Source organism: Dendrobates tinctorius, unplaced genomic scaffold (assembly GCF_039654945.1).
Source record: "Dendrobates tinctorius isolate UK_male_01 unplaced genomic scaffold, ASM3965494v1 ptg000345l, whole genome shotgun sequence".
In the NCBI taxonomy this organism is placed as follows: domain Eukaryota; kingdom Metazoa; phylum Chordata; class Amphibia; order Anura; family Dendrobatidae; genus Dendrobates; species Dendrobates tinctorius.
In genome coordinates, this window is record NW_027362011.1 from 168,192 (window position 1) to 194,998 (window position 26,807).

Sequence of the window (26,807 nt, forward strand, 5' to 3'; positions counted from 1 at the left end):
CCTAGATAAGCCCTGGACTTATAGCAAACAGCTGATTGTTCCTCAGAAATACAGAATTCCCCTATTACACCTTGCTCATGACATTCCTACTGCTGGCCATCAAGGCAAAACCCGCACTGAGAAACGATTGACTCAATTTTTCTATTGGCCTGGGATTTCCCAAGCCGTAGCGCATTTCTGCCGAACTTGCGACATATGTCAGCGTAGAGGGCGACCCAGAGATCACCCAAAGGCACCCCTGCAACCACTCCCGATAATAGAAGAACCCTTTCAAAGAGTGGCTGTCGATATCATTGGACCTCTGGCTACACCAAGTAAATCTGGAAAGCAGTACATCCTCACTGTTGTGGACTATGCCACCCGATATCCAGATGCTGTAGCCTTGTCGAGTATTTCTGCAGCCAAGGTGGCCGAGGCCCTGGTTACCATTTTCACCAGAGTAGGATTCCCCAGTGAGATCTTGTCAGACCAAGGCTCCCAGTTCATGTCCGAGCTGGTCCAGTGTCTGTGGCGCACCTGCGGAGTACGAACGATCCGAACGACCCCGTATCATCCCCAAACAAATGGACTTTGTGAACGATTCAATGGCACTCTGAAGAATATGCTGAGGGCCTTCACTGACAGAGATTCAGACTGGGAGAGGTACCTACCCCATCTTTTGTTTTCCTATCAGGAAGTTCCCCAGGAGTCCACCGGGTTTTCCCCCTTTGAACTACTCTATGGAAGAAAGGTCCGAGGACCCTTAACCCTGGTAAAAGAATATTGGGAGGGACAAGTTGAAGATACAGGAGCCCCTGTTGTCCCTTATGTCCTAAAGCTGCGAGAAACCCTGGCTCAACTCGCTAGTTTAGCCCAGAGTCATGTGCGTATGGCTCAAACCAGACAGAAGACATGGTATGACCGTAAAGCACGCTATCGGGAGTTTGTAGAAGGACAACAGGTCTTAATGATTGTTCCCATTGGCAGAATAAACTGCAGACAACATGGGAGGGTCCCTTCCGGGTTCTCAGAAAACTAAATGATACCAATTATCTTCTTGCCTTAGATGATCAGGGGCTAAGACAAAGGACTGTCCATGTGAATATGATTAAGGAGTACCATGACCGGAACCTTCCAATGATAGCAAGCTGTCGGCTAGCTTCAGAGGACGGTCAAGAGGATGAAGACTCCCTACCTGATCTCGTGGAAGCAGCGAGAGCCTTATCCACTGTGGAACAGGTTCCTCTGGGAGATCACCTGGATTCCTTGCAGAAAAACCAGATACTGGGAGTGCTTCAACAGAGACGGGCTGCTTTCTCATCCCAACCCGGTCGAACCACCGTCACCCAACATCATGTGGACACTCAGGGTATCCGTCCCATACAACAGGCTCCTTACCGGGTACCTGAATCTGTTCGAAACACTATGCAGCACGAACTGGAGGAGATGTTACAGCTTGGGGTAATCCAGGCCTCCCATAGCCCTTGGGCCTCTCCTGTGGTGTTAGTACCCAAGAAGGATGGGAGTACTCGATTTTGTGTTGACTATCGACGACTAAACGACCATACCGTCAGCGATCCTTACCCAATGCCCCATATTGACGAACTTCTAGACCGACTGGCTGGGTCCCGATATGTCACTACCTTGGATCTCAGCAAGGGATACTGGCAAATCCCTCTCACGGAGGAAGGGAGAGAACGGTCCGCTTTTATAACCCCCTTTGGTCTGTATGAATTTCTAAGCATGCCTTTTGGAATGAAGAATGCCCTGGCAACCTTTCAGAGAATGGTGGACCAGATCCTCCGGGGATGTGGTGACTTTGCTTGTGCCTACTTGGATGATATCGCCATCTTCAGCCAGACGTGGGAGGAACATCTGAATCAAGTAACTATTATTCTTGACCTGATTCTTGCAGCCGGCCTAACCATTCGACCCGATAAATGCCAATTGGGGATGGGTGAAGTCCAGTACCTAGGGCATAGAGTAGGAGGAGGGAAGCTCCATCCTGAACCTGCCAAAATCCAGGCTATTAGAGACTGGCCTGTACCCCAAACTAAGAAACAAGTTATGGCTTTTTTGGGCGCTGCCAGTTATTACCGAAAATTTGTGTCTCATTTCAGCACTGTGGCCAAGCCTCTTAGCGACCTGACCAAGAAAACGATGCCCCGGCTGGTGATCTGGACTCCAGCCTGTGATGAGGCTTTTAACTGGCTGAAAGACGCCCTGGTCTGCGACCCTGTTCTGGCTGCTCCAGATTACAAGCGGAGATTCATTGTGCAGACGGACGCCTCTGCTTATGGACTGGGAGCTGTCCTCAGCCAGGTGAATGCAGCTGGGGACGAACACCCCATCGCCTACCTTAGCAGGAAACTGCTGGACCGAGAAGTGGCCTATGCAACTGTTGAAAAAGAATATCTGGCTGTAGTGTGGGCCCTTAGGAAACTAAGGCCGTATCTGTATGGACGAGAATTCACTGTCATTACTGATCACAATCCCCTCACCTGACTGAACCGAGTCTCTGGGAACAATGGACGCATACTACGATGGAGCCTGGCTCTGCAGCCCTATAACTTTACCATACAGTATAGAAGAGGCAGCCAACACCAGAATGCAGATGGACTGTCCAGGCAGGAGGAGCCCTGAGTCTGGTCAGCCATGGCTGTGTGTACTTAACCAGTGACCTGTAGAGGTCCCTAGTACGTACACAAATTGGGAGGGGAAGGGATTGTCATGATTTGTAGTTTTGCCTTGTCCTGTATTTTGTATAATATGTCATTTAACTTTTCTCTGGTTGTATTTACTGTAAATTAACCATGTCTCCTTCCCCCAATACTTTGCAATGTCTTGTGATGAACCTGGACCATAATCTAATTTAGGCTTGTGTTAACAGCTAGTGGAACTTTGGCTATTGTTTTCCTAAGCAGAAGATAGTCTACAGGATGTGTATTGTAGGTTAAGTGGAGCCCTTACATTTCTAGAATTTTCTGATGGACCAAACCATTGAATAGTAGGTGTGACCCCTACCCCCTTCAGATGGGCTGATCTCAGGAGCTCTGACAATACATTCTTGTTTTAAGTTCAGTTGTGATTTGAGTGCGGACGTGGAAGGAGTCACGAACTGAGTTGAGGCCAGCTCGTGATGTCCGTGGGATTGTGTGGAATCCTGTGGACTATTGCAAGGATTATTGTTATCGTATCCGGCACAATGACTATCGTGAGGTGCCCGGATTTGTTTCCATTGTGCAGACTTATTGTGGACTTCTCATGGACTCTAAGGACATTATGGATATTTGATGTTGTATGCTTCCTGCCTTAATAAATCTCGTTGGATCGTCCCTCGGCCTGTTGTCCCTTCTCGCTCTGTCGTATACCCCGTCACACGCAATTTTATACTTCAAAAATGTGGAGGAAAATGGAGGGTGCGTCTTATAGTCCGGATGTACCTGCTCTGGCTTTGGTGTGGAGGTGGGGGAATGGCATCGGCGGAGCAGCGGGTCACAGGAGGCTGGAGCCGGTGGCTGCGGCTAACTCCTGTTCCTGCTGCTAAAGAGAAATTAATATTCACTGCATTCCACGCCCATGGGCTTGGAGGGCAATGAATATTCATTTCTCTTTAATAATGGTATCTTGATATGATTAGCCCCCAACCCCGGTCCTGGTATGCAGGGCCCCATCCTTATAATTGGCCCCCACCCCCATTCCTATCCTGGTATGCATGGCCCCATCAGAAAACATTAAAAAACAAACCATTACACTTACCCCACGCTCCCTCGCAGCGTCCTGCTCCGGTGCAAGCAAATGCTATATGCTTGTAAGCAGCGCATGGCAGGGACGTCACGCGCTGCTCACAAGCAGAGCACAGCTGCCAGGACTGTGCACGCAAAGGGCAGTGAGCATTCATTGCTCTTCAGTAGTGCGCAGTGTCAGCCACCGGCTTCCTGCTGCTACCGGCGGTCACATGTGTCGCTACTTAAGAGAAATGAATATTCATGAATATTCACTGTTCTCAGCGCTTCTTACAAGCAAATAGCAGTTGCTGGCACCAGAGGTAAGTGTAATGGTTTGGGTTTTTTTAATGTTTTGTGATGGGCCATGCACACCAGGATAGGAATGGGGGTGGGGGCTTCTTATGAGGATGGGGCCCTACATACCAGGACGAAATAAGTCACTGAATACCAGGACGAGATGGGGTCCGTGCATACCATGATTTGGATAGGACCATGCATACCAGGATAAGGTTGGGGTCATGCTTTCCAGGATAGGGATGATGGGGCCATGCATACCAGGATAGCGGTGAGGTGCCATGCATACTAGTGTTGAGGTAGGGCTAAATTAACCCTTCACGGTTGATCCAGTGATTTCTAAATTAGTTCACAGGGCGTTGCTAGCAACTGGGAATGACCACACGGAGACGGGGGTACCGGGACGGGAGGATCGAGGCAGATCACTAAGCCCCTTTATTTTAGTCACTTCTTTTATAATCTTTTGCTTAATTATGCAAAGTACTCGGCTACCAATAACATCGTCGTAATACATTCACTTTATAAGCCAATAGTATTGCAAGAAAATCGGAATATGTCCCTAGTTACGTGACGTAGAGAATAGAACAATAGCACATTCTTTTAGGGTCTCATCTCATATCTCATATCTTGTACAAGCTGGAACACTCTAGTTTCATAACAGCTGCGAACTTTCACCTAGTTAAGTTACAAAATTTAACTCGTAAACAACAAAATGACGTCGCAAGCACAAGAATGGATCCCGGAGAACAAGATGTCCCGTACATCTGAATACTGTACTTCACAATTCCCCCCTAGATAAATTTTGTTAACACATATGCAGCATCAGAGGTGCTATCCCAAGCTAACAGCTTGAGGGGTACTGGTCTTCACATGACTGATGCCGTGTTACCAGTCATGGCTGTCGCGGTGCACCCATCCCCCTGTGCTACAATTTACGAATAACAATTTTTGATGACGTTGGTGAAGATCTTTTGTAGGTAGCCATGTGCTTGGCTTCAACATCTTCATCAAATAGCATTTTAAGATCGGTGCAGAGAAGAGCAGGGGCAATGATATCTTTGGTATCATCATTAGCTGTCTTAGAGCAGACTTTCCTAATACATACAGAAATACACCAAAGAACAAGTTTTAGTATCACATATACAACAAGGATACAGGCAGCAATGTGTAACAAGCTCTGTAAGATCCCAGCTATCCAGCCCCCAATTCCCTTAAACCAAATGGCTGGATTGAGAAATGAGAAGGTGTCTGACCACCAACTGTCCTTAGTACGATCATTGTCTTTATCGTATTGATCTCTGAGTCATTGAATATCTTCTAACTTTAACTTTTAACTTCTACCAATAATAATATGAAAAATGCGGAAGACCAAAACATTATGCCCCCTTTATTTGCTATTGGCTTGTTGGGTGATGAGGAGGACTTGATAGGGACCGTCATACAAGGGTTCTAGTCCGTGCTTTCTGACATGCCTCTTCACGACTACCAAATCACCAGGCTTCAGGTTATAACAGGTGTCGGTTTCTGCTGAATCTGGAAAAGAAAACTAGAACATAGGTGTTAGCAATATTTTTACTAAGCTGAATAACATATTGAACAGCATGGTCAGTTTCTTCTGATAACTGCTGAGGCTGGAAATTCGCAACTGGGGGCCTGGTACCAAACAATATCTCATATGGGGACAGGCCATATTTTGTAATAGGGGTAGTACGGATATGGTAGAGTACAATGGGTAGGAGCTCTGGCCATGGAGCCGTAGTCTCCTGCATCATTTTGGTCATGTAAGGATTCCCAAGGGTGAACCCACTGGACCGCGGCAAGCGAACCTCCCCTGGGCGAGCGGACCAGGTGGACCACCCCCTATACAGGGAGCGTTTGGGACAGGCCCAGGGGAAACTACTCACCACGGCAGCTGGTACCCGAGGACGGAGGTGCACAGTAGAGGGTGCAGCGGGCAGGCGGAAGGATGAGCTGGACTGGAACCGGCAGGACTGGAGGCCAGGAACGGAGGCTGAAGGATACAGGCAGGCAAGGCTGGAACGGCAAGACACGGGTCAGACGCAGGGCACAGGCTGAACACGGAGACGAGATGGCGGGCACTGGGAGGAACACAAGGAACGGTTAGACAGGGAGGACGAGGAAAGGGTAAGAGCAGCAGGGAAAAAGGCAGGCAGGCTGGAGCCAGAGTCACAGAGAGAGGAAGTGACGATCAGGCGGTGAGCTGGAGGAAGAGGCTGCCTCTTATAGAGGCAGGAGTTTCCGGGTCAGGTCAGCAGGGTCAGGAGGGCGGGGAGAAGGCCTGGCTAGGCCTGTAGTGGGACCTGGAGCGCAGGGTGCGCATGCGCCCCGGGCCGAATGCTGGGACAGAGCGCGGGGTGGAGGACAGGCGTGCAGGTGAGCGCACGCCCGCCACGGGAGCACGCCGGAGGCGGCCGGCGCACCCAGCGCGGGGAGAGGCGGCAGCAGGAGCCGAGGACGCGGCGGGAGCGGCGAGCGTAGAGCCGGCGGTGAGCGTGACAGTACCCCCCCTTTTACGCCCCCTCTTCCCACGGCCGGAAAGAAACTTAGCTAAAATTTGGGGAGCCTGAATGTTCTCCCGGGGTTCCCAGGATCTCTCCTCAGGGCCAAAACCTTTCCAGTCAATTAAAAAGAAAGTTGTACCTCTAGATCGTTTCATAGCAAGAATTTCCTTAACCTCAAAGACATCCTGTGCGGAAACGGGCGCGGGAGCGCTGCCAGTAGAAGCATGAAACTGGTTGAGTATGACCGGTTTTAGGAGGGAAACGTGAAACGAATTAGGAATCCGCAGTGAAGCGGGGAGTTTTAGCTTGTAGGCAACGTCATTGATACGGGCTAGAACCTCAAAGGGACCGATGTAGCGGGGACCCAGTTTGTAGGAGGGAATTTTGAGACGAACAAATTTTGAGGATAGCCAAACTTTATCCCCAGGGTGGTACAGCGGAGAATCTAGGCGTTTCTTATCGGCGTGCTTCTTGAACCCGTCTCGTGCTCGCTTAAGTGCGGTTTTGGTCTCCTGCCAGACCCTGGAGAACTCCTTGGTCAGAAGATCGGCCACCGGCACACCCGAGGTCGGGAGTACCGGCAGAGGTATACCAGGATGTTGACCGTAGACCGTAAAGAAAGGCGACTTGGCGGAGGATTCGCTGGTATGGTTGTTGAAAGCGAATTCGGCCCAAGGAAGCAAGTTGGACCAATTGTCTTGATGGCCGTTGGAAAAATGTCGGAGGTATGCTACGAGGATCTGGTTCGTGCGTTCCGCTTGACCGTTGGACTGAGGGTGATAAGCGGAGGAAAAGTCCAACGTTACCTCCATCAGCTTACATAGAGCCCTCCAGAAACGCGAGGTAAACTGAACCCCTCTGTCCGAGACAATGTACTTGGGGAAGCCATGAATCCGGAAGACATGAGATATAAAAATTCTCGCCAGGTCAGGAGCGGAAGGAAGACCGGGCAGAGGGATGAAGTGGGCCATCTTGGAGAAGCGGTCCACGACCACCAGAATGACCGTGTGACCTGAGGAACGCGGTAGATCCGTAATAAAATCCATCGCGATATGCTGCCACGGAGCCGAGGGAACCGGAAGTGGATGCAGAAAACCGGAGGGTGGCTGACGTGGGACCTTGTTCTTGGCACACGATGGGCAGGAGAGGATGAAACTTCGGACATCTTGAGACAAAGAAGGCCACCAATAAAAACGAGAGATGAGGGAGAATGTCTTCTTGAGGCCGGCATGACCCGCTAACTTGGTAGCATGACCCCAATGTAGAACTCGCCTCCTGTCATCATCTTGGACAAAAGTCTTGCCGGGGGGCACGGAAGTCAGGTTAACAGGCGCGACTACGATGAGCTTGCTTGGCTCCACAATGTGTGAAAGCTCCTCCTCATTGTCGGTGACCAGAAAGGATCGAGACAGGGCATCCGCTTTGAGATTCTTTTCACCCGGACGGAAATGGAGCTCAAAGTCGAACCGGTTAAAGAATAATGACCATCAGGCCTGCCGGGGATTAAGCCTTTGTGCTGATTGAATGTAGGCTAGATTCTTGTGGTCGGTGAAGATGTGGAGTGGGTGTACTGCTCCTTCAAGAAGATGCCGCCACTCTTCCAAGGCTAACTTAATGGCAAGCAGCTCTCTGTCCCCGATGGTATAGTTTCTCTCCGCAGGGGAGAAATTCTTGGAGAAGAAGCCGCAGGACACCAAGCGACCGGAAGGAGATCTCTGGGAGAGAACCGCACCGGCTCCGGTGGCAGAAGCGTCTACCTCTAGGGTGAATGGTTTGTTCGCCTCTGGACGATGTAGCACCGGGGCTGTGGCAAAGGCTTGCCTCAAGGTTCGGAAGGCGTTCTCGGCCTCAGGAGGCCAGTGGTGAGGATCGGCTCCCTTTCGGATCAGAGCAGAGATGGGAGCAGTCAGAGAGGAAAAGTGCGGAATAAACTGCCGGTAATAGTTGGCGAAACCCAGGAACCGTTGGATAGCCTTAATTCCCTGAGGACGCGGCCAGTTGAGTACCGCAGACACTTTTCCCGGATCCATGCGCAAGCCAGAATCGGAAATGATATAACCCAAGAACGGCAGAGACGACTGTTCGAAGGCGCATTTTTCCAGCTTGGCGTAGAGACGATGTGTTCTCAACCGAAGTAAAACTTGACGCACGTCTTTTCGATGTGTGGACAAATCAGGAGAAAACACCAGAATGTCGTCCAAGTAAACCACCACGCAGGAGTAAAGAAGATCTCGGAAAATATCATTGACAAATTCTTGGAACACTGCGGGGGCATTGCATAGGCCGAAGGGCATGACGAGGTATTCATAATGGCCGTCACGAGTGTTGAAGGCGGTCTTCCATTCGTCACCGGAGCGGATCCGGACCAGATTGTAGGCCCCTCGAAGATCCAATTTAGTGAAGATCCGTGCACCCCGTAGACGGTCAAATAACTCCGGGATGAGGGGCAGAGGATATTTATTCTTGATGGTGATAACGTTGAGCCCTCTATAATCAATACAGGGACGCAGGGACCCGTCCTTCTTCTTGACAAAAAAGAACCCAGCGCCTGCAGGAGAGGAAGACTTACGAATAAAGCCTTTGGCCAAGTTTTCCTGAACGTATTCGGACATGGCCTGGGTCTCGGAGGGAGACAGCGGGTAGATGCGACCACGAGGCGGCGTAGAACCGGGGAGCAGATCGATGGGGCAGTCATATGGACGATGCGGAGGCAGGACCTCTGCTTCCTTCTTGTCGAAGACATCCAAAAAGGCCCAGTAGGCGGAGGGTAATTCGGTAGACATCGACATAGGACGTGGAAATTTCGGCGGCTGTACAGGGAGTAAGCACTTATCTTGACAAAGTCGACCCCATCGCAGAACGTCACCAGAGCGCCAATCCAGGATAGGCTCGTGGGTCCTTAGCCAGGGAAGTCCCAGAAGGATGGCATGGGACAAAGAAGGTAGCACATAGAATACTATCTTCTCCCGGTGTAAGGCTCCGACCTGAAGCTCCACCTCTTCGGTAACCTGAGTAACGGACTCCCGCAGGGGTTGACCGTCGACCGAAGCAATCTGCCGAGGGGTCTCCAGGGATCTGACAGGAATTCCAAGTCTCCTAACCGCCTCAAGTTGGATGAAGTTACCGGCCGCCCCAGAATCTATATAGGCCCATTCTGAAAAACGTTTAGAATCCAGGTGCAAAAGGACAGATAGGGTCAAGGGTAGAGAGGAGTCAAAATTACCTAGGAAGACCTCTCTTACCTGTCCTAGGCGGAGGCGTTTCCCGGACGAGTGGGGCAGGCACGAAGAAAGTGGGACGCACTCCCACAGTAGAAACAGAGCCCCTGTTCGACCCTCTCTCTCCGACGCTCCTCCACCGGTTTGAGGCGATCCACTTGCATGGGTTCCGGTAGCGGGAGCGTGGAGGCTGGAGTCGAGCGGGCTCGAGGTGGACTCCGAGCGGCCGGAGGAGCACGGAGAGGTCTCCTGTCCCTAGCGAGCTCTCGGGAACGTTCTTGAAAGCGGAGGTCGATGCGGGTGGCCAAAGAGATTAAATCCTCCAAGGAGGTGGGGGTATCCCGCCCCGCCAGCTCGTCCTTGATCCGCCCCGAAAGGCCCCGCCAAAAGGCTCCCACCAAGGCCTCATTGTTCCAACCCAACTCTGAGGACAGGGTGCGAAACCAAATGGCGTACTGACCTACTGAAAGCGTGCCCTGATGCAGATTGAATAGTGCCTCGGTAGCGGAGGCAAGGCGACCGGGTTCATCAAACACCTTACGAAAGGTGTCTAGAAAAAAGGAGAGTTGAGTGACCACGGGATCGTCTTTCTCCCAGAGGGGGTTAACCCACGCTAGAGCCTCTCCTTCTAAGTGGGACACAATGAAGGCCACCTTGGCACGGTCAGTGGGGTACTGATGTGGCAGCAACTCAAAATGTAACTGGCATTGATTTAAAAACCCTCTACACATCTTGGGGTCGCCACTATAACGCGGGGGTTTAGCCAGCCGAGGGGAGGGGAGCGGAACCGCAGGCTGTGCCGGGGCTGCGGCCGCGGTCTGGAGGGCCAGCAGGCGGTTGTCCACCGAGGCCATGTAGTTCAGGATATGAGCCTGAGTGTCGCGCTGCTGGGCTAGCTCCTGTTGGAGGCCGGCGATCTGGGTGGTACTCCCTGGATCCGAGGCCTGTAGTGACGAGAGACGAGACTCCATGGATTTGAGGAACGACATGATCCTCGCTTGATTTTCCCGCAGGAACAGAAGTTCCTTTTGGGTCGGGGTAGAAGTACCAGCGGGGTCCATGGCCTGATCGTTCTGTAAGGATTCCCAAGGGTGAACCCACTGGACCGCGGCAAGCGAACCTCCCCTGGGCGAGCGGACCAGGTGGACCACCCCCTATACAGGGAGCGTTTGGGACAGGCCCAGGGGAAACTACTCACCACGGCAGCTGGTACCCGAGGACGGAGGTGCACAGTAGAGGGTGCAGCGGGCAGGCGGAAGGATGAGCTGGACTGGAACCGGCAGGACTGGAGGCCAGGAACGGAGGCTGAAGGATACAGGCAGGCAAGGCTGGAACGGCAAGACACGGGTCAGACGCAGGGCACAGGCTGAACACGGAGACGAGATGGCGGGCACTGGGAGGAACACAAGGAACGGTTAGACAGGGAGGACGAGGAAAGGGTAAGAGCAGCAGGGAAAAAGGCAGGCAGGCTGGAGCCAGAGTCACAGAGAGAGGAAGTGACGATCAGGCGGTGAGCTGGAGGAAGAGGCTGCCTCTTATAGAGGCAGGAGTTTCCGGGTCAGGTCAGCAGGGTCAGGAGGGCGGGGAGAAGGCCTGGCTAGGCCTGTAGTGGGACCTGGAGCGCAGGGTGCGCATGCGCCCCGGGCCGAATGCCGGGACAGAGCGCGGGGTGGAGGACAGGCGTGCAGGTGAGCGCGCGCCCGCCACGGGAGCACGCCGGAGGCGGCGGGCGCACCCAGCGCGGGGAGAGGCGGCAGCAGGAGCCGAGGACGCCGCGGGAGCGGCGAGCGTGGAGCCGGCGGTGAGCGTGACAGGTCAATTGTCCCTTCAGTGTGCCGTTCAGCCTCTTAACTTCCCACTGGATTGTGGGTGGTACGGAGTATAGAGGGCTACAGTGGATCTAAGCATTGTCAGAACTTTTTGGTACACATGAGAAGAAAAGTCCGGGCCTTGATCACTTTCAACAACTTCTGGAACCCCATATCTGCATATGACTTCCATCACCAGTTTCTTTGCTGTGGTTTTTGCAGTCATGTTGGTAACAGGGAATGCTTCCTGCCAACTGGAGAACATGTCAACAACAACCAAACAGTAGTCATACCTTCCAGACTTAGGCAACGTGATATGGTCCACCTGTAACCTTTGGGGAAAGGATAGTCGGGCTTAGCAAGATGCTTCGGGGGTACACGTTGAAGTTGACCGGGATTACAAGTCTGACAGATATTACAGGCACGGGTGAGCGCTGTCAAAACTGTGGAAATTCCCGGGGCCCAGTAGAATTTTTGCACCAGTGCGAGGGCCTGATTCTTTCCTCGATGTGTAGGTCCATGTGCCCATATGGCAATAGCAGGGTACATCAGCTTAGGGAGACACACGAGTTAGTCCTTTTTCCAGAGACCATTATCCATACGTGCCCCATCAGTCTTCCATTGCTTCACCTCTTCCTTTGGAGACATTCCCTGCATCGTCATTAAGCGGTCTCGCAGGGTCCGACAGAAAACTTCAGTCTGTTGTAGATCCTCAGGTTCTTGTAGGGTCAATGCTTCTTGTAACTGTTTACGTTGAGAGCGTGTGGTCACCATAGTTGGTATGGTTGGTTCAACGGGTAAAAGAGCTGCAGCTTTTGCAAATGCGTTGCCAACAGTCTGTGGACTGTTCCTAGGACCGTGCGCCTTAACTTTGATAATGGCCACCTGAGTAGGTAATTTGATCGAGTCCATGAGGGTTTTAACAGCTTCAGCATTTTTCACTGGGGTTCCGGCAGTAGTAATAAACCCTCGATTGGCCCATAGAGCCCCAAAATCGTGAGCAATACCAAATGCATACCGTGAGTCCGTGTATATATTAGCCAGTCTGTTCTTGGCCAAAGTACATGCAGTAGACAGAGCCTGGAGTTCCGCTTCTTGTGCTGACTGTGAGGGCGGGAGAGCAGCTGCGTGCACTACAGTGTCCTCTGTGGTAACAGCATATCCCGTGTGGAATCTACCAAACTTGTCAGCATATCTTGAACCATCCGTGTATAACACCAGATCGGGATTTGGGAGTGGATTCTCACTGGCATTTGGTGGAGTAGCTGTTTCTTCAGTCAAAAGTTGGGAACAATCATGTTGGAGGTAATCCTCATCACTGCCATCTTCCCGTATAGTTCATTATACCGTCTTTCAAGGCATTGTAAAGGGGTTGCATTATGCTGGATGCATCTGGTATCCACTGACAACAATAAGTGCATAGGAAAACGCTGGAGTTCAGTTTCATCTTTTGGGAAAGGAAGGGAGCTGACAGCTAGTTTTCTTTCTTCTGCGAGGTGTCTGGCACCCTGAAGGAGACAGTGACCCAAGAATATCACTTGACCAAGGCAGAACTGAAGTCTCAAGGCCGAAACCCGACAGTTCAGTGCTGCCAGATACTTAAGGAGGCTAACAGTGGCAGAAATGGCAAAAGACACTCGCTCATATTTTTTTTTTAATTTTTGCAAACTGGTTGGGACTGTTTTGTGCCCCTTGCGGCATCTGTGGGAAAGGCATGAACATACAAATTTCCTCACTGTCTTCATCTACATAGGGATTATATAACGTAAGAGCCATCTGACCATCATCTTGGAATTGTATTCTGGAGCGGAACTGTGATAATTAGTCTGCCCCTAGTAAATTTACTGGACATGTGGGAGAGATTACAAACTGAACAGTAACCTTGGGAAAAGGTCCCACAGAAATAGGGTTTATAAAAGTATATTAATTGGGTCTACCTTCTACTCCGATTAAAATAGCAGGGGAATGACAATCTCTCTGAAAGTGTTCGAGTCTGGCACAGCGCCAGCATTAGCAGGGAGGGGCTGAGGAGCAGGGTTCCCAGTAGCTGAAGTCTGAGGGGGGCCAGAGTTTGCTGTGTGGGCTGAAGGGCACACTGATACTGATAAGGGATTGTGAACTCACAGCCTCGCTGGGCACAATGGTGGGGGCTGGAGCAGCTGCTGGCTGCTAGCTTGCTTTTTTATTTCTCTCTGCTGAACAGAGCGGGTTAAATTCTTCTGAAAACTTTTTTTTTTTTTTAGCGGGGACTGAGGCTGGCAGCGGTGGCTGATAATAGATACCGTGAGCGTTTAAAAAAGAAAAGGTGGGGGCTGCGACTCTCGGTGTCCTTGTACAATTGTCATCTAGCAGGGAGACATCTTCTTTCAAATCATCACTTTTAACTATTTGTCTGTCTGACACAGTATCAATCTTAGTTCCTTCTTAATCAATCACTTTCTCACACCACAGTCACTTGCTTGAACCACAATACATCCCGTCCTTGCCATAATAATAGACAATTTTTCCTTCTTCAACGTAGCAGTAACAGAAACAATCAGAATTCACTTCCTCTGTTCTTCCTAACACCTTCGTCACACAATTAATGTGCCAAGCCACAAAATTCTTCTCTTCCTTCCACGGATTCTCTCATTTAGAGCTAAATATCCTTAAGTTGTGCACAGATCTGGCGGCCGTTTCAGTCTCTGTTCCACCGGGTCAATAATCCCCCTCTGGGATTGCCCAAGATTCGCGGTACTCAGTGAAAGGAGGAGGGCATCTCAGACTATCCCTCCGGACACCTCTGGTTATATATATATATACCTGAGTTACGTATCCTACCCAGTCTTCGATCACATGACCACGCCTGATTACTAACAATGATCAGGAATTCAGGATATTTTTACTATAAAGAGAGTCACAATCACTGGTCAATCCGGGGTGTCCGTCCCTTATGAGGTACGGTTCGAGCACTGGACCCCCAACGGGACTGCACCTCTATATGATTCCACCCATGAATCACCCCACCATGAGGACAAACCTCAGATCCTCTTTGCAGCAACAAGCACAGGAAAACCACACCAACGGTCAGTCTGAACAGTATAACTGCCAACTTACCATGGTTGTCGTGGGGGATGATCAGTCCCAATTTTCCAGCACCCATGTCCGCTCCGAGGGTCCTTTGTCTTGTTTTCCTCCGGGGGCAGAGGCGGCCCTATTCGGGGGCCGTACGTTGGGCGCCAAAACTGTTGAGGTAGGGCTAAATTAACCCTTCACGGTTGATCCAGTGATTTCCAAATTAGTTCACAGGGCGTTGCTAGCAACTGGGAATGACCACATGGAGACGGGGGTCTCTGTACGGGAGGATCGAGGCAGATCACTAAGCCCCTTTATTTTAGTCACTTCTTTTATAATCTTTTGCTTAATTATGCAAAGTACTCAGCTACCAATAACATCGTCGTAATACATTCACTTTATAAGCCAATAGTAATGCAAGAAAATCGGAATATGTCCCTCTCCCTACTATGAGAGACAATTACCTTTCACATCTGGTTCAGAACCCAACAAGAGGGGGGGCACTGCTAGACCTAATATTAACCAACAGGCCAGACCGCATATCAAATGTAAGGGTTGAGGGTCACTTGGGTAATAGTGATCACAAATTAATAAGTTTTCATGTATCCTTTAATAAGATGTGTAGTAGAGGGGATACAAGAACACGAAACTTCAGGAAGGCAAATTTCCAACGGATGAGAGATGATCTTGGTGCAATTAACTGGGACGATATCCTGAGACATAAAAATACACAAAGAAAATGGGAGACGTTTATTAACATCCTGAATAGGACCTGTGCACAATATATACTGTATGGGAATAAACCTGCGAGAAATAGAAGGAAACCACTATGGTTAAATAGAGCTGTAAGGGGCGCAATAAGAGATAAAAATAAAGCATTTAGAGAATTAAAGCAAGTAGGTAGTGATGAGGCATTAAATAAATACAGAAAATTAAATAAATTCTGTAAAAAGCAAATCAAGACAGCAAAGATTGAGACAGAGAGACTCATTGCCAGAGAAAGTAAAAATAATCCCAAAATATTCTTTAACTACATAAATAGTAAGAAGCTAAAAAATGATAGTGTTGGCCCCCTAAAAAATAGTCTGGGTGAAATGGTGGATGAGGATGAGGAAAAAGCCAATATGCTAAATGACTTTTTTTCAACAGTGTTTACACAAGAAAATCCCATGACAGATAACATGATCAGGGATAAAAATTGTCCGTTAAATGTCACCTGCTTAACCCAGCAGGAAGTACGGCGGCGTCTAAAAATCACTAAAATTGACAAATCCCCGGGCCCGGATGGGATACACCCCCGAGTACTGCAGGAATTAAGTACAGTCATAGATAGACCATTATTTTTAATCTTTAAAGATTCCATAATAACAGGGTCTGTACCACAGGACTGGCGTATAACAAATGTGGTGCCAATATTCAAAAAGGGGACAAAAACTGAACTTGGAAATTATAGGCCAGTAAGTTTAACCTCAACTGTGGGTGAAATCCTGGAGGGTTTTCTAAGAGATACTATACTGGAGTATCTGGAGAAGAAGAACCTCATGACCCAATATCAACATGGGTTTACAAGGGACCATTCCTGTCAGACTAATCTGATAAGCTTTTATGAAGAGGTAAGTTCCGGACTGGACCAAGGGAATGCTGTGGACGTGGTGTACATGGACTTTTCAAAAGCTTTTGATACGGTGCCACACAAAAGGTTGATACATAAAATGAGAACAATGGGGATAGGGGAAAATATATGTAGGTGGGTTAAGAGCTGGCTCAGGGATAGGAAACAAAGGGTGGTTATTAATGGAGCACACTCGGACTGGGTCACAGTTAGCAGTGGGGCACCACAGGGGTCAGTTTTGGGCCCGCTTCTTTTTAACATATTTATTAATGACCTTGTAGGGGGCATAGAGAGTAGAATTTCAATATTTGCAGATGACACTAAACTCTGCAGGGTAATCAATACAGTGGAGGACAATTTTATATTACAAGAGGATTTATGTAAACTAGAAGCTTGGGCTGATAAATGGCAAATGAGCTTTAATCTGGATAAATGTAAGGTCATGCACTTGGGTAGAACGAACAAGATGTATAATTATGTGCTTAATTGTAAAACACTGGGCAAAACAGTCACTGAAAAAGACCTGGGTGTATGGGTGGACGACAAACTCACATTTAGCGGCCAGTGTCAGGCAGCTGCTGCAAAGGCAAATAAAATAATGGGATGCATTAAAAGAGGCATAGATGCTCATGAGGAGAACATAATTTTACCTCTATATAAGTCACTAGTGCGACCACACTTAGAATACTGTGTACAGTTCTGGTCTCCGGTGTATAAGAAAGACATAGCTGAACTGGAGCGGGTGCAGAGAAGAGCGACCAAGGTTATTAGGGAACTAGGGGGTCTGCAATACCAAGACAGGCTATTACACTTGGGGTTATTTAGTTTAGAGAATCGAAGGCTTAGGGGTGATCTTATTACAATGTATAAATATATGCGGGGACAATACCAAGACCTTTCTAATGATCTTTTCACTCTTAGACCTGTGACGGGGACAAGGGGGCATCCTCTACGTCTGGAGGAAAGAAGGTTTAAGCATACTCACAAACGCGGATTCTTTACTGTAAGAGCAGTGAGACTATGGAACTCTCTGCCATATGATGTTGTAATGAGTGATTCCCTACTAACATGTAAGAAGGGACTGGATGCCTTTCTTGGAAAGTATAATATAACAGGGTATATACACTAGTCTCCTTAATATTGCGTTGATCCAGGGAGCTAGTCTGATTGCTGTATGTGGAGTCGGGAAGGAGTTTTTTTCCCCAATGTGAAGCTTACTGTTGCCACATGGGTTTTTTTTGCCTTCCTCTGGATCAACATGTTAGGGCAAGTTAGGATAGGATATGGGTTGAACTAGATGGACTTAAAGTCTCCCTTCAACCTTAATAACTATGTTACTATGTTACTATGTAGTTACGTGACGCAGAGAATAGAACAATAGCACATTCTTTTAGGGTCTCATCTCATATCTCATATATTGTACAAGCTGTTAAGTTACAAAATTTAACTCGTAAACAACAAAATGGCGTCGCAAGCACAAGAATGGATCCCGGAGAACAAGATGTCCCGTACACCTGAATACTGTACTTCACACTTGGATGAGATGGGGCCCTGCATACCAGGATGAGATGGGGCCATGCATACTAGGACAAGATGGGGGCCCTGTATACCAGGATAGGGATGGGCCCATGCATACGAGAACGAGATGGGGACCCTGCATACAAGGATAGGGATGAGGCCATGCATACCAGGGTAGGGATAAGAGGGCCATGCATACCAGGATAGGGATGAGGGGGCCATGTGTATCAGAATGGGGAGGAGGGGGCCATGCATACCAGGGTAGAGATGAGGGATCCAAGCATACCAGGATAGGGATGACGGATCCATGCATACCAGGATAGGGATGAGTGGGCCATGTGTATCAGAATGGGGATGAGGGGACCATATATACCAGGATAGGGGATATTAAGTACAGAATTGACCACATTTTTTGGTTCAATTTTTTTTCCTAATTTCCTCTAAAACCTAGGTGCGCCTTATGGTCGAAAAAATACAGTAATTTCAAGGAGGATTGTGATAATCTCCAGGACAAACATTCCACCTGTGCCATGATAGATCTCTAAGCTGATGGCTGTAATATACATTTATTCCCGCCTGCAGGAGATGTGTTGGCTCCAGCCCTGGTGTCATGGATTCACTCCACGTCATAAATTACATTGTTTTTGATCCTAAGGAATTCAGATTACTGCACAATCTCTCCTGAAATGGGGGCGCTAATACTTTCTCTACTCTTCTGGTCAGGACTCATAGTGGCTCCAATGGTCCACCATAAATGAGTGCAGCTCCAGTTTAGTGTTCTCCTCTTGTACATACCTTGTTGGGGATGTAACATATTTCTTTATTCTTTGTCTTCTTTTATAACCTGTTCATTCTGTATGATAGTTTGATTGTGGTGGGACCGGCTTTCCTGCCTAATGTGAGTCTGTAACTCCCTTATAGTCTTGAAAAAAAGCTCTCCATCGCCTCTTCCAAATGCCTAATGTTATGAATGAGTCACCGAAGGAGGAAAAAACAAAAATACAAGCTAAGTCCAGAAAACCGGAGAGGTTGGTAGCTATCGGATTGCAGACCCCTGATCCTATCCACAACAATAACAGTAGCCGTGGGGGGTTCCTACGATGCCCTAGACCCCTCGATCACAGCCGGAGAACTAAATAGGCCTAAATAAAGAAAGGGGAAATCTAAACTGCCCCAAAGCAATAGGCAGCCCCCAACATATAATGACGGTGAAGCAAGATGAAAACACTAATACAGATAGAAAGATAGGTTGAGCAAACGATGGGGCCCAAGCTAACTAAAAAGGACAGGATAGAAAAGCTGCTGTCTGCAATCCGTAAAAAACCCTACCAAAAAATGTCCCAACTGTCTGATAGGAAAAACAGGCCCTGAAGTCGCTAGGACTTCAAAAAGACTATATCAGCACTCAGGTAAATTCTGAAGACAGAGCAAAAAGACAAACTGATCAGAGACAAAAATGGAACTCAGCACACCCCCGACCGGGGATGGCTGAAATCTAAAAAACAAGGAAAACAAAACAAAACTAATAAGTTCAATAGCAGAGCAAAAACTTATCTTTGGGAAGCAGGAATCAGACTGGTCTCCAAGAATCCAGCAGAGAAATCACCAGCGACTCAGAAGGGCATTGGTTGCCTTATATCCAGTCAGAAATTCCTGTTACCCAGTCATCATCTACCAGATCAGGTGTTTGGTAATCAGCCTCACTACCTTCCTTCACCAGAAGAGGGAGTTCATCAGACATCGACGGTGAAGGGGAAAATGAACTCACAACAGCCTAAGATCCAAATATAAAGGGAACCTGTCAGCAGGATTGTGCACAGTAACCTACAGACACTGTCAGGTCAGCACCATTATACTGATTACATTGATACCTGGTGATGAAATCCATCTTGTGGTTGATGTTTAATCTGTATTTGTAGTTTTCAGTTAATGAGATTCTCGTGCTCTGGGGCGGGGCTGTGGGTGGGCTGTGGACGGGGCTTTATGTGGTGCTCTGATTACATATTCATCTGTATTGGCTTATGACAGGTCGCTGACCCCTCACTGACCTTCCCCCCATTATTACATAATGCATATAATAGTGTTAATAATATTATTGTTGATAATGCCTATAATATTGTGGCTATTGTGAGGCTTAGAAAAAAAATTACAAATGACACTGGTGACGCCTGTCCAGTAGCATCTATCTCTTACTTATAGATGCTACTGTGTAGGCGCCGCCATCGCCAGTGACATATTTCTGGATGTAATTTTTTATGTAAAATAGGGGGCAGGTCACTGATGGGTCAGTGTCATAAGCAAATACAGATTAATATGTGTGTAGAGCACCACATAAGGCCCCACCCACAGCCCAACCCACAGCCACTCCCACAACCCCACCCCGAAGCACGAAAATCTCATTAACTGAAAACTACAAATACAGATTAAACAATAACCAGCCCACAGCTGCCCGGAAAACCCAGAAATTCCGACGCTTTGCCCGGCTCTTCCTACTTACCCTGTGTTTTGTTTTATCTCTAATAAAATACTTTATTCTGGCTGTGTCTTTATTTACCATATATCTATAGGATTAGTAATGGAAAGGTGTCTTACTCTCCATTACTAAGCCGTGGGCTTGATGTCACCTGGCAATACAACCCCACAAATATGAACCCCACTTGCCATCACTACAGGGCAAGTGGGAAGAGCCGGGCAAAGCACCAGAATAGGCGCATCTAGTAGATGTTCCTTTTCTGGGCAGCTGTTGGCTGCTATTTTTAGGCTGGGGGGTCAATATCCATGGCCCCTTACAAGCTTGAGAATACCAGCCCCCAGTTGTCAGCTTTAGCAAGGCTGGTTGTCAAAAATGGGGGAACTCATGCCATTTTTTTAAATTATTTAATTAATTAAAAAAACTGTTTGGACCCCTCTATTCTTGATAACCAGCCTTGCTGAAGCTGACAGTTGAGGGTTACAGCCCCCAGTTGTGAGTTTTGCCGGACTGGTTATAGAAAATAAGCGGGAACCCACGCTGTTTTTTTCATTCATTTATTTAGTTATACTGCAGGTGGCGGGTGAGGAATACTCCCATCATCCACTCCTGCTGTCACTGTTCTTAGCAGCAGGTGTAGGTTGATGGGAGTAATAGTTCCAAAAGCCCCCACCTGCTGTCATCATTCTGACTTTAATATAACTCTCATCATTCTCCCCGCCGGCAGAGCAGAGGAGAATGATGAGAGCGTCTTCAGCACCCGCCGCCGGGGAACAGCGCTTACTGTAGCGCTTCTTCCCTGCCAGCCGTCCATGTGGTACGGATGCTGACATAGTAGTCACACGTGTGCCACGAGTATTACACACACGGACATCTCCGGTACCGGAAATATCAGGACGTGTGAAACCGGCCTTATACACAGTTCTCTTTAAATGCCTAATATTTCTTCTTGAAACTCATCTGTCAGAAAATATTGGACCTTACGATAGTATAGATTGTGAAGTCTCTGAGACCCATACTCTAATTACCCCAGAGAGGTTTCACCACTAGTTACTCATTTATTACTGATGGAGACTGTGGAGTTTGATCATTTCAGTAGTTCCTAATCAGGCCCCATTATTAATATCTGACGTGTGTCACTTTATGTGGTGGTAAGTTTGGAATTCTTCACAAAGGATAATAGGAAACAAATGGATCTTACAAATTATTTTCCAGCTTCGCACTATACCCTATATACGGTTGTACACTACTGTCTGGGCACATGGCAGTGTTCAGAAGGGAAGGAGCGCCATTTAGCTATTTGAATGCAGATCTTGCTGGAATAGTTTGCAGACACAATGTATTGGGAGCACTGTTCATGGTCACCTGGCAGCTCAAAAGATGTCCTCCATGAACATGCTTGGCGCTATCTTCTCTGCTTCCCATATCCCAAGGATTGCCTTGCTCATCGCCCTATAACACAATTACATGGATCTGGACTTACACAGGGACCCCTAGGCTTGGACCATGGTGTTACCTGCTATTCTGTGGTGTTAGATGGCGAGAAGAATAGTCAGGTAGCTGGGTCAGAATCAGAAGGACAGAATACAGAATCAGAAGACACAAGAGTAGTCAGTAAACGGGCCACGGTCACAGCAGGAAACAAATACACAAGCCACAAGCTGAGCACAGAGGACTGAACCAGAGGAGAACAGCGCTGTATCTGGCAGATTCCGGCCATGTGCTTTGCGCTTTAGTAGGGTGTGGTACTTTCCAATTGGCTGAAGTAGGGAGCAGATTACTCCAGCTGGACAGCAGGAACAGATCCCAGATGAGGTTGGACACACCATATGCAGAAGCCCTAATATAACTAAATGACAGAAAACCAGAATAGTTGAAATCCCCATAAAGTGATTCCATGTTATTAATTAATTCACTGTGGGTTATAATCCTTAGGAGAAGTGAATATTTTGACTCCACAGCCACTTTCTGGAAATTAACACGCAGTGGATGTTGGAGAGTGAAAATTACACATTTGCCATTTTCTTACCCAGCACATAGTGCCCAGATTGTGCTCCAGGAGACACCGCAAATTAAGTGGATTCTTCTCACTATAACATTGCTAAATACAGGCATCCTAAATGTTGTTTGCGCACACTGCAAGACTCCGAAGTGAGAGCGGATTTTGCTGGATTGGTTTATGGAAACCTTGTTGCTTTTCAGCAGCCTTTGAGCCACTAATAGTGTGGGAACCTCTGTTTTTCCATTGACAGATGATGGACCTGAGTGGGGACTTGTTTTTTGTGACATGAGAATTGGTATTATTTTCACCTACATAACATTGATTGGTTTCTTTTTATTCGTTATTTGGGAGGCAGAATGAACAAACAGTTGAACACCGCACACTACTGGTTCAACCAACAAGGTTTTCTATTACACTGTGAACTGTCATTGTCTTGGTAAATAATTTAAGCTTTTACATAGCTTGCCATTTTTATGGACAGTTTAAGTAGAAATGCTCAAAAATATAAAACTCAAGGATATTTTATTAAAAACTAATTGTTTTTATCTTAGCAGATGACTGTACCAGGAGATCAGAGGGACGGATGACATCTACAATTTTTAAATCTGATGATCTTGAGATCCTACAATATACAACTGAAGTGATTACTCCAGATATACCATCATCCATTCACAGCAAAGATCTGTCATCTGACCCTATGAAACAGGTCCCATCTTCTGATTCATTACCGACTACTAAGGAAAATCAAAGTCACAAAAGAGGCATTAAAAAACAAACTGCTCCTAAAGCAAAGAAGTCATTTTCATGTTCAGAATGTGGAAAATGTTTTACATGGAAATCACATTTTATTACTCACGAGAGAACTCACACAGGGGAGAAGCCTTTTTCCTGTTCAGAATGTGGGAAAAATTTTGCACGTAAATCAAGTTTTGTTATCCACCAGAGAACTCACACAGGGGAGAAGCCTTTTTCCTGTTCAGAATGTGGGAAAAATTTTGCACATAAATCAAGTTTTGTTATCCACCAGAGAACTCACACAGGGGAGAAGCCTTTTTCCTGTTCAGAATGTGGGAAATATTTTACACAGAAATCAAAGTTTGTTAGACACCAGAGAACTCACACAGGGGAGAAGCCTTTTTCCTGTTCAGAGTGCGGGAAATGTTTTAACAATAAATCTGATTGTGTTAAGCACCAGAGAACTCACACAGGGGAGAAGCCTTTTTCTTGTTCAGAATGTGGGAAATATTTTAACACTAAATCAGAATGTGTTAAGCACCAGAGAATCCACACAGGAGAGAAGCCTTTTTCATGTTTAGAATGTGGGAAATGTTTTGGACAGAAATCACATTTTCTTTCCCACAAGAGAACTCACACAGGGGAGAAGCCTTTTTCATGTTCAGAATGTGGGAAATGTTTTAGGAATAAATCAGATTGTGTTATGCACCAGCGAACTCACACAGGGGAGAAGCCTTTTTCATGTTCAGAATGTGGGAAATGTTTTGCACATAAATCATATTTTGTTACCCACCAAAGAACTCACACGGGGGAGAAACCCTTTTCTTGTTCAGAATGTGGGAAATATTTTGCACAGAAATCACATTGTGTTGTCCACCAGAGAACTCACACAGGAAAGAAGCCTTTTCCTGTTCAGAATGTGAGAAATGGTTTAACATTAAATCAGATTGTGTTAAGCACCAGAGAATCCACACAGGAGAGAAACCTTTTTCATGTTTAAAATGTGGGAAATATTTTGCACAAAAATCACATTTTGTTACCCAATGGGATAGAGTATACACGGGCACTACCTATCTAAAAAAAAACCTCAGATGCAGCTGGTGAAAAGACAGGACTGTGTCTGCTCCTGTTATAAAACCTAAATAGAACGTGTAACTATGTGATTCACCGCGCTATACTGAGCAGGTGTACAGAAAAAAAAAGGAAAAGAGAGTCTTTGGTTGTAGGTAAATAAAGGAATTAATAGTTCAGTTGTCGGTACTTACTTAAAGTGAAGGCGGTGTAGAGTATTCTATGTAGGTTGAGGTGTCTAAGTAGCGAATAGTTCGCAGATTATCTTGTAGTGATGATTTCTTTTGGTAGCCGATGATGTGGTTATTTCTAAGCGTTTCTATTCCATTTGGAATGGTGGAGTAGTCACTTTCCTGGTGAACCAATATCAGAGTATTGTGCTGGTTTTATGCCTACCAAAAGGTAAGCATATCATGTTATCCAAAACAGAAAACTAGCCACATATTGGCAGATCCCTAACTTCAAACTATATACTTTGGAAGTTTATAAGCCCCTCCAGTGTCAGGAATAGATAGTATGAATTTGAATTTACCAAATGGCTGCAATGAAATAAAGAGTGAAAAATTTAAAGGGGCCTGAATACCGAGATTCTGGCTTGGCTTTTATCCTCAGTCAGGTAACAAGGCTCGTTAAAGGGTCAACATTGACTTTTAGGATTGCTACCTCCAATAGGTGGCACTAGAGTTCTAGTCCTCTTTCTCTCTGAAGAGACAATTTGCATAATGAGCTGACGTTATTAATGGAGACCATTTTGGTGCAGATACGATCTTTTGGTCGTCCTTTATTGCATTTTAATGCAATGTTGCGGCGACCAAAAAAAGTAATTCTGGCGTTTTTAAATTTTTTCTCATTACGCCATTTAGCGATCGGGCTAATTCTTTTTTACAGTGATAGATCAGGCGATTCTGAACGCGGCTATAACAAATATGTTTATTTTTTATTGTTTTATTTTGAAGGGCGAAAGGGGGGGTGATTTGAACTTTTATTTTTTTTTATATTTTTTAAAACTTTTTTTTACTTTTGGCATTGTGAAGACATACAGCATTGTATCTTAATGAACCAGATGACTATTTTTTAGCAAACGAAGAATAATAGAATGTTATCTGTATGTTGGCTTTAAATTTAAGTGTTGATTTCTAGTTGGTCAAGAAAACAGACTTTTGTTTGTGTAAGCCGGTAATATTGACTTTTATTGTGAGCTTATCCTTGATCACTACTGATGTTTGATGATATGCTAATTATGCATTGTGTTATGGAGCCAGTTTGTTGACTTCTAAAGCAGAGAGGGAAAAACTAAGCAAATAGTTTAAATAATCAAGTAATGCTATAATAATCTCATCTCCATTCTTACCCTTCATGTAAATACTGAATGAGGGACACTTGTTAAGTCTAAAAATAGGTTACATGCCTCTGTATAAAGAGACTGAGAGAGAGAAATAGCCAGAGAGATTCTGCCAAGACATCTTTACATGCCAAAAGGACAAGAGACAGGACAGAAGCCACAACATCATCACAAGGGACACGGATCTATCATTCTATAGGAAACAACCTAGGGGTTTTCAGCCTCGGTTGGAAGAATACAGATCTGCTCCATTGACCATCGCTGAACCATGGATACGTTTGCAGAAGCCAGATTGTGATCTTTGGATCAACTGGCCTTGTACCTTGTATGGACTCAATGGACTGTCATCTTCCTATGCTTGTCGTTACCTCCTCTCTGTGTGTGTGCCACAGGTGGGGTAGCGACCCTGGAAGATGTGAAGTCACAGCTGCTCTTATCCCAGTGGGTCAGTGGAAGGGTGAGACTCTGTAATGTGCCCCATCTTGGGTCCTGTGCTGGGACTGTTCTATGTGTTATCTGCCTGTTCTGTGGTAGAATAAAGCATTGCCCACACTGTGTTACCCTCACCCTGTGTTGTCTGAGTAGCATTTTGCCCATGTTAAAAGGAGAGTGGGAGTTCGGCGGGACGATCACTGGTCCATGCGGTTTTGGCTAGTGGGCGACGCTCATAGCATTCCGTCAGTGACAAGCATAGAGGTCTGCTGGAGACCTCTGGTTATCATGCCAACCCATCGGTGACCCATGATCATGTGACCAGGTCACTGATGGGAGGGATTTCCGGCGTGCTTGCTGGAAGTGCACATTAAATGCGGCTGTCAGAGGCTGTTAAGGACAAACGGCAGCTGTTCAAAACAGCTGACATGTGATGGAAACATGTGGGCTCACCACCGGAGCCCCCATCAAAGGGAGGAAGTACATTTACACCCGATGTCGGAAAGGGGTTAAAGGGGATTGTTCTTACAGAGACAGAAGTGGTAATCAATCATGTATACATACAGATAATTACAGAAATACACAGCTTCTAATGGTAAATAGTATAGAGTTACCACAAGAAAATATAATTTGTGTAAACCATGTGTAGAGATAAAAATTCAGGCAAATGTCAAATGTTGTAGCTCCATCTAGTGGCTATGTGCAGAAGTGCCATCATAGAGTAACGTGTATCCTAGGAGAGCGTCACTATCAAGGTGGGGATGAGATAAGTGCACCGTATTTACTGAGTGTAAGATAAATCCATACATAGATATATGTAACCGGATTGTAGATCTATCACTGGATATCAGTGTATAAGAGGAATAGATCCTGTGCACTTATAGATGAATAGCTTATATAGTGAGGACATGGGGTCGTGTCTGGATGAGGAGCTGAGTGGGTGCAGAGAACGCTAGCTCCGTGCTCCAGCAGCAACTAACGGTCAGGGAAACCCGAAATTCCACTCACCACGACCTCAGACG

The 26,807-nt window shown here is 46.9% G+C and overlaps 1 pseudogene; it reads left to right on the top strand.

The window, feature by feature from the left end:
• LOC141074975 (uncharacterized) overlaps positions 1-25,919 on the top strand; it is a 29,749-nt pseudogene extending 3,830 nt beyond the window's left edge.
• Positions 25,920-26,807: the final 888 nt, after the last annotated feature.